This window comes from Mustela nigripes, chromosome 14 (assembly GCF_022355385.1).
Source record: "Mustela nigripes isolate SB6536 chromosome 14, MUSNIG.SB6536, whole genome shotgun sequence".
In the NCBI taxonomy this organism is placed as follows: domain Eukaryota; kingdom Metazoa; phylum Chordata; class Mammalia; order Carnivora; family Mustelidae; genus Mustela; species Mustela nigripes.
This window is the reverse complement of record NC_081570.1, coordinates 23,537,894-23,550,809: the sequence shown is the minus strand read 5'-3', so window position 1 is coordinate 23,550,809 and position 12,916 is coordinate 23,537,894. Positions and strand designations below refer to the sequence as shown.

Sequence of the window (12,916 nt, the reverse complement as noted above, 5' to 3'; positions counted from 1 at the left end):
GGCCGGAACTTGTTTGGGCAACCATCCCGGGACAGTTCCCTTTGCTTCTCTCTCATCCCGCCCGAGGGGCACGTGGGCCGCGCATGCGTGAGTGTTTCGCTTGTTAATGTTCCCAGAATTGGGGTGGGTGGGTGATCTGTAATAGTGACCTCCCGTTCTGGCCCTTTATTGAACCTTTAGCATGAATTCGTCCAAGTACCCTTGACCAGCACCCCCACACAATGCCAGGCCTGGTTGGGATCCCAATTCTGCCCTCGCCTGTCTGTGTGGCCTTGGGCAAGTTTAGTTCCCCTCTCTATGGCTCAGTTTCCTTCTTCGTAAATAGGGATATTAATCCTTAATTCACCAGATGATGTGAGGATTTGAAGAGATGTCACTTTTATATCCACTTATGCTGCTTCTGGCACACAGCAGGCCCTTAGTAATGGCTTCTACCCTCCCTTCTTAGAATCCAGCTCCTCTCAGGACCCAACCGAAGCAAATTAACTTCCTTTGCAGCGCCAGACTTGACAACTAAACGCCAGCAAGGACTTCCAGATGTCAGGATTCAAGGCACAGGATGAGGACTATTGGTTTGCCTGTTTGTCCTTGGAGGCTGGAGGCCAGGTTGGTGAAGCATGGACCCCCATCCCCCACCCATCACCACCCCCACACACTCATGCACGTCCTTACACCCCTTCCCCTCCAGCCTCCATTTGTTCTGTATAGCCTCTTCAAAACCTGGAACGTCCCTCCTGGGTCTGACTTCAGCCCTACCTGCTCTGGCCTTCTTGCCTTCCTTTTTCCCAGAGTCCCCGTAACCTTAGCCTTGACTGCTAGGGTCAGAGGGGAGGCAGAGGAGGTGGTAAAGGAGGAGAATCAGTTCCACTCTGTGTTGGTCCCTTCGTTCTCAATTAGGTTCACATAATTAAGATAAATGAGGTTGGCTCCTCTCCTGGGTAGATGAAGTTTGTTGGTGATGGAGAGAGAGGGTTGGAGCTGGATTCTGATTGGTTGATTGGCTTCGGGGAGGAGGTAGGAGTACATGGGGGCTATACCCTACAGTTGTCACTCTGACCGCTGGATGCAAGACTGCTGTCTGCCTGCGGATGGCAGTGAGCCAACTCCTTCCCTTGTAGCCACCTGTGTGCTCCACAGGTAAGGGTTCCAGGGACAGGCTGAGAGCCTGGCAGTGCCCGGCTGGCCCGCCTGTGTCCCACTCTGGGGGCCAATTAAGTCTCCATCCCTAGCCGCGCCGATTAACAGTTAATAAGGCAGCAAACACCTGCAGCTACAGAGGCGAATTAAGAGCAACAGTCGGCATAATACACAACCCGATAAGTGAGCAATTAACAACCAGAGAAAGATTAATAGAAGCAATTACGTCCTACTCGGAGTTCTGTAAATACGACTGTCAGTGGCTGAGGGATGCAGTCGAGTCCCACCCAGCCCCACCCCAGGCCACAGCCTCTGCAGGGATGGGAGCCAGCCCAGCCAGCCTGTGGACTCCAGACCCCAGACCCATATACACATGAGAAATGTACACATGTGCAAACACACACACAGACATATATAGACATACATTTGTAGCAAGACAGTCTACATGGTCTAGTCACACAATACACAAGTCCCCTACTGTCATCCACCCTCACAAAAAAATGTGTTCATGGAGATACATGGAAGTCCTGCCAGAAATACACATAGATCCAGAAAAATATCCAGTGTCACATAGAGACGCTTCCCTGTTTAACAGAGAGCTACAACCACACAGACTACAAGACATACAGTGGCACGTGCACAAATCTGGACATGTACACAGACGCAGCTGTGTTCCCAGGGGGTCCCATATGCACGTGGCACTTGCCCTCCTTTGATGCCTGTCTTGCAAAGGGTCATCCCTGGAGAGCTGCAGCGGGGTATCAGACTGAGAACTAGAACCAGGGTGGGAAGGGACAGAACACTTGGGAACACACACGCAAGCACGTCTGCATGCGTGTAACTCAAAGCATGCATGTCCTCGTGACTCACGGGCATGTGCTTGTGTGGAAACGCACATGCCTTCCATCTGTGTGCCTGTGTGAATGTTTGTTGTGCGGCAAGATGGGTGCATGGGTGTGTGTCCATGTGCCCGTGTTCAGTGGAGCTGTGACCACCATGTGGGTTTCTGGTTCATGTGTGAGGCTGTGCCACCCCTCATGACCGGCTAATTGGGTGACTACTTCCGAGTGGCTCTATGAGTGTCCTTTCTGTGTTGTGGCTGGTGAGGGGAGTCCCTACAGGAGCTCCCTGGAAAGCCTGGGGGGTACCAGGTGCCGCCTCTAGGGAACAGGGCTCTAGGGCTCCTGGGGCGATGTGGTTTCCTTCACAGGGACTTCCGGCCCCTCTAGGGGGACTTGGCACCACTGAGCCTCACCCAGGCCAAGGGAGAGAGATGAGAATCATCAAGAAATGGACATGGAGCTTAATTTCTCCCTACTGAAAGCTGAGAATAGGTCCCTGTCCCTCTCCCACCTGTGTCTGGGGCCTTTCCATGGAAAACCTGCAGAGCCAAGACCCAAGCACCTCACCTATGGTCTGTGACATAGGTCGTCATACACAGAAACCCCAGACCACAAGGATCCAGCCATGCGGACACACAAACGTGGACAGTCATGAATACAAACATAAAACTCCACTCACGGTCACACCCAGACCCAGCCATCCACGCGCAGTCTTGCCACACATGAAATCACGTGTACATGGGCATATGTGCAGCACTGCTCACACACACCTGCACTCCCACGTGCCCCTACGCCCGGCACTCTCTAAGACGAGACCAGTGCTAAGCCTGAGGGCCCAGAGGGGTGTCCTGGGACAGGTTCCCCCACCTCCCCCAACACCAGCCTGGCCAGATGGTGGAGGCTGCCAGGCCCCAGGAGAGCTCTCTATCACTGCTAACCCGCCAGCTGACAGGCGGGAGCACTGAGGCCTGGCTCTGCCAGAGGGGGACAGAGGTGGAAATAAGGAGGTAATGAAGCTCACCGACCCTGCTACACACACACACCAGGATGAGGCCTGCCCCAGGGCCTCTCATTGTTGAGCTGGGAGGGGCTTCGGAGCTGGGACACACAGACACAGAGATACAGGGGTTCATACAGAGCCATCCCCACATGCTTGGGCTTCCGCAGGACACAGAACGACCCAGACACAAGCAGATGCCCCATCCCCATCTCGCGCCCGCAGATACAGCTACTCCCCTCCCCAGGCATGAGCCACTCACCAAACCCTGGGCTGACTTTGCAGAAAGCCTGTCCAGACCCCTAAGCCCCCCTCTGCCGCCTACCATCTAATGAAAGCCAACAGGAAACAGATCCGTGGGCCTCCAAAGCCAAGATGTCTTCTATAGGTCTGTCCTTCTGTTAGTGATTCCAGCCTTCTGTATGACTTTTAGTCATTTAATTTTTGTTTTTCATTCATTCATTTGTTCACTCATTCATTCAACCAGTAAGGAGATTAAACAAGCCATTCTATCCTGTCCAATGACCTGAGTGTCCCAGTAGCCGGGCAGCCTGGCCTCAGGGGGTGGAGCTGGGGAGGCAAACAAAGCAGGGGCTGGGCTTGGAGGGATGAGGTAGAGGAGTGGAAGCGATGTCCCCATCCCTACTTCTTCCATCTCTCAAAGTGAAAGAGAAGGTGCTTCTTCTGCAGCTGGAGGGAAAAAAGCCAAATCCCAGGGTAATATAGACAATAATAGCGAACGCTTGCAAGCCCTTTCTCTGTGCCAGGCGCCGCTCTAAGTGCTTTACGTGAATTAAGTCAGTTCTTCCTCCTAACAACTGCATGAGGCAGGTACTATTATTAACCCCACTTGGGGGCACAGGGAGGTTAGGTAGGTTGCCCAAGATCAAACAACTTATTGGAACCACCCCAAATGTTTAAAAAGCCTAGGACAAGAATATAACAGGAGACCCCCTAGACCTCCCCCTAGACCTCTCTCTCCTCTTCACCCAGGGGGCTCTAGACAACAGTGCGAGGGGCTTCCTGTGCAGATCTGTGGATGCCCCACACTCCTGGAAAAGGCCACCCTCTGCCACCCATCAAGTCTGAGGAGAAGGGATGTGGGGAAGAGGACATCCGGGGCTTGGCTGTGGGCTTAGTGCTGCTGGGGCAGGGAATTCTGGGGTCCTGGGTTGGGGTGTGGTCTAGAAGGGGGTGGAGTTTCAGGTGGGCACAACCCTGTGGGCCTGTGGACCTTGAAATTCTTCATCCCATGCAGAAGAGGGCTGTCTGAAGTAGAGGCCCAGGGCAGCGGTGGCCGTTGCCCAGGGCTGAGATTATGGGGGCTGCTAAGTGACAGATCCAGGAGACCATCCCAAGAACTCTGGCTAGATCAGCTTTTAACTAGGTGGTGGGGGCTGAGGAAGCCTGGAGGCTGATGGGGCGTGGGGGGCGCAGAACTAGCCGAGTTGTCCTTCCCCACCCACCCTCAGTTCTGCTCTTACCAAATTCAGGCCATTTCCACCAAAGGGACTGCTCTGTGCCCAGGTCCACGTGGGAGCCCAGGGCTCTCAATCTTGTTGCCCCTCCATCCTCATTCCCATGGGGATTCACTGACATCCCCACCCCTCCTGCTCTGGTATTCGGGAAGAAATGGAGGCTTCTGGGATTGAATGGAGACCAGCAACCTCAGTGCGTCCAGCTCCCTGCCTCTGTTTCCCTGACCCCCAAATTACTGCTCTATCTCCAGAGGCTTTTTCACACAATTACTCAGGCTAGGAATTTCGATCTCTGGTGCCAGCCAGACCCTTGTTATGCAAATATAGGCAAATGAGATGCAAACAGAGCAGTCCCAGATTAACAGAGAAATCCCCAGCAGCTGGAGGAGTCACCATAAAGTCAGCTCACTGGAGCACGCTTCCCCCAACCCCCTCCTTTCCCAGTCTCGGTCCACCTGGATCTGTCTGGCCCCTCCCTGCCCAGGGCTACCACTCTTCCGCCTGATCAGGAGCTCGGTGCTCCGACACAGGGAGGGTCTGGCCAAGGGGGGACAGCAAGGCCCAGGCCCAAACATGATCTCCAGCTTGAGATCTCTGCCCTTCCCCCCCATTTTTAAGAGAGCCAGACAGGGGTAGAGATTAGGGGTAAGGGCGGCGAGGGGAGCTGGGGAAGAGGGAGAACTCTAGTTTACCCCCTGGAAGGGAGAATTCACACACACACACACACACACACACACACACACACACGAACACACACCTGCAGAGCTGATGTGAGTATCACCTCTAAGAGGCACACACATGCATACACACACAAACACACACACACTCTTTCAGACACAAGCATCATACCTACCACCTCACAAATCTGGCCAAAGTCCACCCTCCCCTTTTCCCCTCAACACACTGTAAATTAAACCACTGACATCAATAGCTCATAGTGGGGGGGTAGACTGTGTCCGTGATCCCTGGGGCCTGGAGGTTGACGGGCACTGCAGGGTGACGGGCACTGCAGGCGGGACCCCAGGTCTGTGTGAAGATAGAAGGGAGTAGAAGATACTACTCAGGGCGTGACCTGGGGAAGGAGGCTGGGGCCATGTGGGAGAAGACTGGCATGGGTAGTGCCCAGCGGAACCCCCCCAGCGGGGCTGAGGCTGGTGTCTGTGTCTTCAGGCACCACCCAAGGGAGCTGGGCCCGCTGGCCGGCCCAAGCAGCCCAGGCCCAACTTCTAAAAATAAGAGTCAAGAATCTAAGCTCCTGGTTGGTTCCGCAGGAGCCTGTTGCCTTGGCAACCCCTTCCTCCCGGCTGCCCCGTTTGGCTGTTGGTCCCTGTGCCAGTCCCCCGTGCTGGCCCCTCTGCCAGCCCTCTGCCTGTCCTTCTGGGGCGGGAAGAGCACCCGGGGGACCTGGAGGCTCCAGCAGAGCACAATGGCCTGAGTGTGAGACCTGTGTGGGGCTGTGTCGGTGGCTGTCTGGTGGTGGGTGTGTGACTGTGTGCACGATAGGCCTGTGTTGAACAGCTGCGTCAGGCTGTTTCTGTGTATGTCTCCGCCTGTGACTTGACTCTCAGAATCCCAGAGGGTGACTGGGCTCTCTCTTTGTGTATCCAAGTCCATGTGTGTGACGATGTGGAGTATCAGGTCCTGAGGAAAGATCTAGGGGTGGCCATTCCTGTCTGCTCCTGCCCATCCCCTCCCCCACTCCCTGTGGGCTTTCCCTTAACCCTGTCCCCCCCCACCGGGGATGCAGGCTGGGAGTAGGGGCACCCAGTTGAGCCAGAGGTCAAGTGTGGTGACCTGGCCAAGGTCAGCCTCTTCCAGGGTGGGCAGCTAAAGATCAAATAAGGTCCAAATCTGCCCCTTTGGGAGACGGGGTGGGGGAAGGCACTCCTGAAACTGTGTGATCTAAATTTCTGAGTGTGTGCCAGTGTGTGCTCTAGTGACGGTCAGAGGCAGAGCCTTCCCTCCCCCACCTGGCTTCCCCTCTCCAATCAATCACCAAGTCCTGTCAGATGTCCTCATCATCACTGCTCCGGCTGGCTCCTCCTCTCTTCTTCTCTGCCACCCTCACGAAGCCCAGGCCAACCCCTCCCTCACTCAGGCACTGCCACAGCCTCCCAGCACTCCCTGCCTTCCTGGCCAAGGTTGAGCCTCACCCTCCCTCTGGTGCCCCATTCCCTCCTCCATTCTGCAGCCCCGGGGATGGTCCTTCAAAAGCCCAACTTGGATCCTGGGAGGCCCCCTGCTTGGGACCATCCACTGACTGTGTTCTCTGGGCAAAGCACCAGCTCCTCAGCCTGGTCTTCTATGCCTTCCCCAATCTGGTCTCTGTTCACTGCCTGGGGGTTTACCTGTGCCCCCTTCACCCAGCCACACAAATGACTAAGAGTTTCCACAAGAGCTCAGGTTATCTCTTGCCTCTGTGCCTTTAAATGTGGTTTCCTAAGCTAGAACCAGTCCACCTTCCTTTGAGTAAGGCATTTGGAGAGTCAGCACGGACATCACCTCTACCAGGAAGTCTTCCCTGACTGGGCTTAGGAGTCTCTCTATGCTCCTGTGACATTCTCCCTCCCCCACCCCCCCACATTGCATGTATTTTTGACTTCTCTCCACAAATGTGGAGATTTAGAAGAAACAGAAAAGTACCGATTGAAACCAAAAAATTACCCACAATCCTCTCAGATTAACTCTCAGCTTATTTCCTTCCAGACTTTCTATAAATGAATGGATTAAATTTTTTTATAGAATTAAGAGCATCCTATATGTATAGATTCGTTTAACTTGTCATTACACAGTGAGCATTTTCCCAGGTTATTAAAAATTCTTCAAGAACACGACTTTTAATGGTTGCATAATATTCTTATATATGGATATATCATAATTTATTTAACCAACCCTCTACTGCTAGACATTTATGTTGGCTGTGATTTTTCACAGTTATAAATAATGGTAATAAGTATCCCTTTGCATGGTTCTTTTTCAGTATTCAGTTATTTCTTTGATAAAGCTCCTAAAAGCAGATTAACAGGTCTAAGAGGTCTATTTTGTTTTGTTTTGTTTTTAAGATTTTATTTACTTATTTGACACAGACAGAGAGACCACAAGTAGGCAGAGAGGCAGGCAGAGAGAGAGGGAGAAGCAAGTTCCCTCCTGAGAAGAGAGTTCGATGCAGGACTCAATCTGAGGGCCCTGAGATCATGATCTGAGCCAAAGGCAGAAGCTTAACCCACTGAGCCACACATGCGCCCCTTGTTTTTTTTTTTTTTTTAAGATTTTATTTATTTATTTGTCAGAGAGAGTGAGAGCACAAAAAAGGGGAGCTGCAGGTAGAGGGAGAAGCAGGCTCCCTATGATGCAGGGCTCAGTCCCAGAACCCTGAGATCATGACCTGAGCTGAAGGTAGATGCTTAACTGACTGAGCCACCCAGGCATCCCCAAGAGGTCTGTTTCTAAAATTCTTGACGGCACAGCCGGATGGCCTTCCAGAAAAGTTGTTTTTGGTGTATCTGGCTGGCTCAGTTGGTAGAGCATGCAACTCTTAATCTCAGGGTTGTGAGTTTGAACCCCACATTGGACATTGAGCTTACTTAAAGAAAATGTAAGAAAAGTTGTTCTAATTTACTTCTCTGTCAGCGGAGTCTGAGAGTGCCCCAGATTTCAGTTCACATCAACACTGGTGCTGTCTCTAAACAGACACACACACACACACACACACAACAGTATTAATTTCAGTAGGTAAAACTGCATTGTATTGTTGTTTTAATTTGCATGTCTTTGATTACTGGTGAGGATAAACCTTTTGTATTTTCTCTTTTGTGTCATGCACAGAACACACTGAGCTATAATTATATTTTTACATCCTGCCTCTCCCTCACCAACCTCAGCTCTTGAGGGCAGAGACTGTTTGGGTCCAATTCTCTGTATCAGGAGCAGAGACAGAGGACACATTCCCAGAGTGCTAGATGGATTGAATTGAAGACTCTGTCTTCAGCCTGAGCTTTGACATTGGGCAGAGCTGGGGTCAAGCTTAGCTCTGAGACGTGAACTTGGGTGAATCACTTTGCTTGTGTGGGTCTCAGTTTCCTATGTTAAGTGGGTTTGAGTGAGGATTAAGCAAATGAAGAGTGTGAAGAGGCGTGTAAAGCGTTGTGAGCAGTGGCTGTTGTTTGAGATCTGCTCATGTTTCGGATGTTGGCTTCGCTGAGGGAGGAAGGAATGTTTAGGAAGAGTTAACGCCCCACTCCCAGAGATGAGATGGTACCCAGAAGCCTGGTGGTTCAGAGGTGGGCAGGGAGCTCAGAGCAAAGTGTTTGGGCAAGACTGGGATGGGTCATGATAGCAGACAGGCCTAAGTTCAAGTTTGACTGAGACAAAAGCAGTTTGTGCTCTTGACTCTGAGATAGGAACTGCTGGGTTTATTTATACCTGGCAGATGCCCACTAAACAGAGAGGGAGAATACCTTTGGCCTGGCGGCCCAGCATCTCTTTCTGAGATTGGCTCTCTGCCACAGGGAACGTCTTGGAGACAAACCCTAGCTGGGGGTGCCCTCACCCACTCTGGCTCAGGACATGTTCCAAGACAGACACGCACAATTTCTCTGCACATTACAAGCCTAATGATACTGTCACTCGAGTCTGGAAATGAGGAGAAATCGGCTTTTTCTTGGTAATTAACGTGAGTGATGGGCCTTGAGATGGAGTGGCGGCCCCCCAAGAGAGAACCAAGCTCTCAGGGAAAGTCAGCCAGGTCATCCCCCTGCCTCCAGGAAGATCTGAATTCTGTCCCTGGCCTCTGCACGGTCTCCTTTGGAGAAGTCAACGCCCACCTCCCGCCGCTGTCCCTTCCCTGTTGCATATTTCTTTAGAGATCATTTTAGGGGCTGAACACTGATGGTCAGCAGCTCCCTCCTTGAGTCTGCCCATAAGCCTTCATGCTGCAGTTCTATTTGCTGTGCCATTGCCATCATGAGAGCCGCCTTTTTTTTTTTTTTAAGGGGGTAACCTTAGCTTCGTAGGGGTTTCCTCTATGTCATTTGCTGAAAGCAGAGGTGAAAACAGCTTGATAAGAATGGGTTGAAGAGGGTGCCTGGGTGGCTCAGTGGGTTAAGCCGCTGCTTTCGGCTCAGGTCATGATCTCAGGGTCCTGGGATCGAGTCCCACATCGGGCTCTCTGCTCAGCAGGGAGCCTGCTTCCTCCTCTCTCTCTCTCTCTCTGCCTGCCTCTCTGCCTACTTGTGATCTCTCTCTGTCAAATAAAAAAATAAAAACTTTAAAAAAAAAAAAATTCTAAAAAAAAAAAAAAAAAAAAAAAGAATGGGTTGAAGAGAGGTCATCCAAGATTTGGGTGGGTGTTCGGGAAGAAAACCCGGAGGGATGGGATCTGGGCTTGGCACTGATGAACAGGGGGCTGAAAGCAGACTCAGCTTTCCTTTCTAAGTGCAGCATCCACCTGATTCATGAATATTTCTCTGGGTCTCTGCCTCAGTTTTCCTGCTATCCTCGAGGGTAATTTTTTTTTTTTTTATCTCATCCCTTCGTCTTCTCTGTTCCTTTGCTTTCTGTGCTGGATGAAGGAGACGCAGAATAAATCAGCTCCAGGCCCTACCCGTGAGCAGCTCCAAGCCCGGTGGGACAGGCCAACGCTGATACCAACAGCTTTGATGCAGAGTGAACAGTGGCACAGAAGAAGGTGACAAAGGGAACCTGGAGGAGAGACGAGTTGGTCCTTCCTGGAGGAATCTGGGAGGCAGAGGTTGGGGGGCCTGGCAGGATGCATTTGGTAACAAAGAAGGGGTGTTGGGACAGCAATCCAGGCAGAGGGAACAGCAGAGTCAGAGGCTGGGAGATGGGAATGAAACGGGGTCTAGTTTCCAGGACACACCAGGTGGCTGTGGGGGCAGAAAGGGAGGGAGGGAGGCTGGATAGGAAAAGGCAGTGAATAGTGAGGTAGGGTGCTGAACTCATCCTGAGGGTACCGGGGAGCCATTGAGGGTTTAAGCAAGTGAGGAATCTGATTTGTTTTGTTCCTTAGGGTGATCACTTGGGGAAAAATACAGACAGGGGATGAGGGGCAGGACTGGCAGCTACAGCTACAGTCTCAGTGGTCCTGGACAAGGGCAGCGGGTTCCAGTGATGTTAAGAGGGGAGACTCGAGGGGGCCCCATGGCAGCTGTAGGTGGGATGAGTGGTTGCTGGTGGCCACAGATCAGGACACAGCACGAGTCTCTGCATAGTCCCCTCCTCTTCCCCTGAGCCCCCAGGCCTCCAGGAGCATGCTTCAATCAGCTGTGGCTGCAATGGCATTCCCTGTCTGGCCGTAATTACCCACCTCGGCAGCCTCCGCAGCCTCGGCACCCCCCACCCCCTGCATGAGCCTGTGCTCTGGCCTAAATGCTTTCTCCATTCGACCTGAGCTCAAATGACCTGCTCAAGCATCCAAGCCTTTAACCAGTGAATTCCTGTCTCCCATTGCTCCCCATCTCCTCAATGAAGGTGGTCTTGTCTGCTTCAGCTTCCCTCTCCTTACAAACCACTCTTCCTCCCCCTCCTCTCTACCCTACTCTTAGTAAAGGCCTGGGCAGACCATGTCATCAACATAAACAGAGCTTAAAGATCCTTAAAGGAGAACTGCAGACTTTGGCCCGGGTCTGGGGCTGAGAGCAGGCAGCTCCCCACCTCCAGGGGCTCCAGGAGGCCCAGGCTGGGTGAACAGTCTTGTGTGCAGTGATCTCCCCCCGCCCCCCACCCCGGCCACTGGAGCTGTCGTTATTGCTCCAAATTAGGCACCAATTTGCCCGTGTAATTGTTTGCTAATTGGCATGAAATCCTAATGTAATTAGTTGGACCCCTTATCGGGGAGCCTGGGGAGCCAGAGGCAGTGGGGGGCTGCTGGAGCAGGGAGGGTCTAGGAGGCTGGGGAAATGTTCTGAGAGAGGAGGCCCTGAGCTGCCATCAGTGCTAAGATAAGGAATGAGAGAAATGGCAGAATCTCACAGTTCAAAGGGCCTTTGGGGAGCCAGCGGTGGCTGCCTATCTCACAGATGGGGAGACTGAGGGGAAACCCCTGGGAGCTGGTGGCAGAGCTGGACCAGATATCCACGTCACCTGTCTATAATGACCACAGCCATAGCCTAGTTGCGGGTCGGTGGCACAGCACTCCCCCCCAAAAAAAGAGAAGAGAAGAAAAGAAAAAAGGCGGGCCCCCTCTGAGAAGGAGGCTGGAAAGTGGGTGAGGTTGTGGATACCAGTCCACCTTTTGTAGGAAATGCAATACGTAGACGCCTAGGAAGAATGTCACACGGTTGAAGTTTATGAGAGCCCGTTGTTAAATGTTTGGGAATTTGCCAGCCAGTGGACTTCACATCGGGGCTGTTTAAATTGACCCCAATGGGAGGATTTACACCATGGAAAGCGGCAAATGCTACAAATCAAGGCTGTGCCTCCCCTGTCCCTCCCCAGGGCCAGTTGTTTGACAGTTAACAATACACCACCAAAACCATCTGAAACGTGCTGAAGGAGCCTCAGAAATTCTGATCCAATTAGGTCCTGCTGGGGGCTGTCTCTCCAAACCACAACACGGGGAAATGGAGACTCAGAGGCCACCTGGGAAATCTGCAACCTTCCAGACTCTCAGTCCCAGCTCCCCGGCTCCCTGGGACTGATTCCTGCTGTGGGAGCTGCTGAAGTGAGAGGAAAGAAGCTCTGAAGGTAGACAGGTTGGCTCTGATGGTCAGGAAGGCGGCAGAGGGAGGCCAGAGGACTTCCTGGTGGAAACGGGCCTGCCTCCCTCCCAGGCAGCAGGGTAGACAGGCAAGTGAGGAGAGACTGTGGCCCCGAGGAGGATGGGAAGGAAGGGAAGCTAGAACCAGGACCATTGTGGGGGTGGGGATGCTATTTTGGCCATACGGTCCCCAACCCTGTTCCCCATCCCCAACAGCCATTCTCCCAGAAACTGACTCCACACCGTGGGCTCCTCCCCGTTCTCCTCCCTGTCTGCCATCTATCCTTAATCTCTCCTGCTGCAGCCACTCCCGCGCCTCCATTCTCCCTCATCTCTATCTTTACCCACATCTCTCCTGTTTCCTGGGCCCTGTCCCCGGATGTCCTGAAGGCACCTCAATGCAGTATGTCCAAAATAGAAATCATCGACTTCCCATAAGTCTTCCGTGTGTGAGGGAATGGCGCACTCCCCCTCAGGACCTTTGCACTTACCATTGCCACTATGCAGACTGCTCTTCCTCTGCATATCCCTCACCTCCTTCAGGTCTCTGCTCCCATGGTACCTTCTCAGGACAGCTTCCCTGACCACCTCACCTAGAATACCCCCACACACCCCATTCTCCTCTACCATTCTCCTCCCCTGCCTTCTTACTGGACACTATTTTCCTTCTTTGTACTCACCAACATTAACCTTCCGTGTAATTTACGCTTTTGTGTCTGCCTCTCCTCCCCCACTAGGCAGTGAA

General features: G+C 52.6%; 1 long non-coding RNA gene across 1 annotated transcript; it reads left to right on the top strand.

Annotated features, from left to right (window-relative positions):
* Positions 1 to 511: 511 nt before the first annotated feature.
* Positions 512 to 12,014, top strand: LOC132001216 (uncharacterized). The gene is made up of 3 exons (XR_009399557.1): positions 512 to 606; positions 10,025 to 10,140; positions 11,910 to 12,014. It is a non-coding gene; the product is annotated as an uncharacterized LOC132001216 (long non-coding RNA).
* The last annotated feature ends 902 nt before the right edge of the window (positions 12,015 to 12,916 follow it).